At 43.7% G+C, this 3911-nt stretch overlaps 1 pseudogene; it reads right to left on the bottom strand.

Moving 5' to 3' along the window:
* Window positions 1-326: 326 nt before the first annotated feature.
* Window positions 327-1547, bottom strand: LOC118906745 (annotated as a pseudogene).
* Window positions 1548-3911: the final 2364 nt, after the last annotated feature.

Here is a 3911-nt window from a genome sequence, read left to right as displayed (position 1 = left end):
GATCCCACATGCCGCGGAGCAACTAAGCCCGTGCGCCACAACTACTGAGCCCGTGTGCTACAACTACTGAAGCCCGCGTGCCCAGAGCCTGTGCTCTGCAACAAGAGAAGCCACCGCAATGAGAAGCCTGCGCACCACAACGAAGAGTAGCCCCCACTCGCCGCAACTAGAGAAAGCCTGCGCACAGCAACGAAGACCCAATGCAGCCAAAAATAAATAAATAAATTTTAAAAAATAAATAAAATAAATAAAATTGTCGTGAAAACAAGAAAGAAAGAAAGCTTCTCTGCTATCTGGAGAGTGTAACAGATGGCGTCCAGGACGTCTCACACGGTGAGCAGATCCATCAGGGGCTCCAAGGCCCCAGCGTGGGCAGGCGGGGTCAGCCCGCGCACAGTGCCCCTGGCTGTGAAGTCAGCCGTCATCCAGAGAGCCTCCTTCTGGCCATTCAACTTTCCACTTTGCAGCAGAGCCGCCAAGGGAGGCATCATGCCACAAGCAACCAGCTGCTGGAGGAGCTGGCAGCGTCCCGGCTGCCTCCTCTGGATGGAGGACGTGGGGTCTATCCATGCTGGAGGGGGCACGCTCAGCATGCCTGTGTCAATGCCAGCTGGGTCTGTGGCCTGCTCCAGGGATGATGACCCCACAGTGTGGAGAGAGGGGGTTAAGACATTGAGTTCTGAGCTGGACCAGAGCTGGACCAGACTGGGCGGGACCCCTGCGTCCATCACGAGGCTGATGCACTTGCTGCAGCCCTCGCTGAGGTAGGACAGGGCTCAGTGGGTGTCCGAGAGGACCTCGCTGTCCTGGAGGTGCAGGAGGTAGGAGAGGACGGGCCACATCTACTTCACTGCTTTTTCTGAGAGCAGGGACTCCCGTTTCAGCACAGATTGGACAAGATCCATGTGATGTTCCGTAGCATTGAGACTGGTCTGGTTGATGACACCAGGGCCAGCAGGTGTGGGACGGCACTGCTCCAGATGATGTCTCAACTGTGGGCCATCACCTGCTCTGTTAACAAGAGCCCCCCCTGCCTGTTCACACACAGTTACGAGAGGAAGGCAAGAGCTCAGTCAAGGGCTGGATGCCCCCGCCCTTCCCCAGTGGCTGGCTAGGGTCTGCTCCCAAGTCCCTGAAGCAAAATGGGTCAGAGCCCAGGCTGCCTCTAGCTACGAACAGCGGTGATGTCTTCAGGAACCCCACCAGCCTGGGAATGAGCCCTGCTTCAACAATGAGTTTTGGAGGAGGGTTCTTTTCCTGGGACAGAATTTTCCTGGCCCCCTGGGCAGCCGAGAAATATAGGTCTGGATCTGAGGTATTCACACCATTGATTATTCATGGAAGGTGAGGCTGGTCCATTTGGTCAGCTTCTCAGATGCTGGGCTGGGGGCAGGCTGGTGATGTTCCTTCTCTTTCAGGCCCACTCATCCTTCTCCACCTTCCAGAGCCCTAGGCTGACTGCCATCTCTGTTGCCACCTTAGAGATGCATCTTTGCCTGGGCCATAAATTCTCTCAGCTTCTCTTCTGGAGCTTCTGAAGCTGGCATATTGACTAGAAGAAGTAAACCACCTGACAGGGAGCCACTGTGACTAATGAGATAGAAAGAAAGCAATATTCAAAGCCCAAAGCCAAGTTCCAATTCATAACTGAATACAACACACAACTTGATATCACCTACAATGTTATTTAACTTTCTTAGGTGTCCGTTCTTTCATCTGTAGATCAGTAGTGATAATACTTGACTTTTCTAAAATCCAAAGCTATTTGGAAAGAAGAAAATTACTAGTACATTAAAAAGCCTTTTAAAATGTATAATTCTCATTAACATTCCTTAGGCAATACAATGCTTTTTCATTATGATCCTGCCTTCTGTCAGCACAAGTTCTATGACCCAGATATGCTGGGGGTAAATCACCCTAGAAAAGAACAATGTGCACTTATAGTGATATTTCTGAGCTTCTCAGAAGTCTGTAAGGTGCTGTGCTTAGGGACTCTATTTACACTTGCATTTATATGTACACTTTCTCTCATTTCCCATAAAATAGTGACTAAGCACTTCTATTTATTGAGTAAAGTAATACATAAATCTAACAAATAGTATCAATTTTCAAGAAGATTATAATTTACATTGTGAGACTATACTGGCAGTTATTACACAGCCAAGGATGTACTTCTAAATTAGTGCAACAAATACATTAATAATTGCTCAGCTACTCCAGGTCAGCAATCACTCCTCCCTGTTTTCTCTGAGAACATCCATGTGTCATAATTCTAAAATAGCTATGATTATGCACCCTACTTGTTACTTGGACATCTGGTTAATATTAAGGGCATTTCAGAGCAAACAGAAGTAGCAAAAGGGAAAGAGTATGCACAGAAAAGTTTGTTAACAATTACAGCAGAAAAGTGGGCACTAGAGCTAAAGAAGAAGAGGAGAATGAATGATGGAAGAGAGTTTTAATTTGTTCTTATTTTTTTTATGTTGGGTTCAAGAATGTTTAAAAGAAAATGGACTATAAGTAGATAAACAACAAAGACAAATTATCATAGAATATAAAAAGGAAAGGGGGGCTTCCCTGGTGGCGCAGTAGTTGAGAATCTGCCTGCCAATGCAGGGGACACGGGTTCGAGCCCTGGTCTGGGAAGATCCCACATGCCACGGAGCAACTAAGCCCGTGAGCCACAATTACTGAGCCTGCGCGTCTGGAGCCTGTGCTCCGCAACAAGAGAGGCCGCGAGAGTGAGAGGCCTGCGCACCGCGATGAAGAGTGGCCCCCGCTCGCCGCAACTAGAGAAAGCCCTCGCACAGCAACGAAGACCCAACACAGCCCCAATAAATAAATAAATAAATAAATAAATAAATGCAATTCACTTTAAAAAAAAAAAAAAAAAAAAAAAAAAAAAAAAGGAAAGGGATGGGACCCTTTGTACCAGGAAGGGAAAGGAAACCAGTGGGTGAAAAGGAATGTTCATTTAGAGAATTGTTACAGAAAAGTGAGGTCACAGTTGATGTGATTTGCAGCGAGGTGGAGAATATCTGAAAAGGGTACATTTGTTTTAAATCTATGCAAATGGAGAATGGGAGAGAGGCTGGTTAGAAAACATAGTAGGTCATGTGGGAGAATAAAAGGCTAAACTGAATTTGCTGTCTATTTTTATAGAGGAACTGATTTGTATGATTCAGTAAAACTCAATAGCTATGGAAATATTGAGTAGTTGTATTCATTTAAGGATGATACATGTGGACATTAGGTCATGAGATTTGATATAGGCCATTAATTTAACCTTGGGAAGAAAGAATATGAAGATATAAGAGCCCCTACTGGCAGATGTGGAAGATCTCCAGTAGGACTAGCCCTTTACGGAAGATTGGGCAGAGTCCTTGCAGACAGCAGTATCAAAGGTGGAGAAACCTGAATAGTGTAGAAGAAAAGCTACTAAGCACTGTAGATTTCAGACAATATTCTATCATGGTAATGAACACATTTTCCTATTGTGTGTAAGCGACATTTTTAATCACTTTTATGTATTCAAAGAATAGACTAAATCAGTTATATGGAAAAAAGTATGACAACTCTCAGTTGTGCTATGTATTTGATAAAAACTTCTTTGCAAATACTGCTTTAAAAATTAATTAAAAATAGATCACAAAGGTTAAAAAACAAGTGGTTATCATATTAAACCAGAAATTAATCTAGTACCACTTTGTAAATTGTAGGCTTTTACACTGAAAATAAAACAAATAGTTTTAAAATTATTTTTAAAGCAATTTCATCACTGATATAAAGTCTTCTGTTTTATTGACGTTTAACTTACCCTTTCAAACGGTAAAAATATTTACAAATTCAAAGTTAAAGACATTATTTACTCAGAATAGTCCTTTTCCAACATCATTTCAGGTTTTACAATG

This window comes from Balaenoptera musculus, chromosome 14, assembly GCF_009873245.2.
Source record: "Balaenoptera musculus isolate JJ_BM4_2016_0621 chromosome 14, mBalMus1.pri.v3, whole genome shotgun sequence".
Classification (NCBI taxonomy): Eukaryota; Metazoa; Chordata; class Mammalia; order Artiodactyla; family Balaenopteridae; genus Balaenoptera; species Balaenoptera musculus.
The sequence above is the reverse complement of the archived record's forward strand: the minus strand, read 5'-3'. Positions and strand labels throughout refer to the sequence as shown.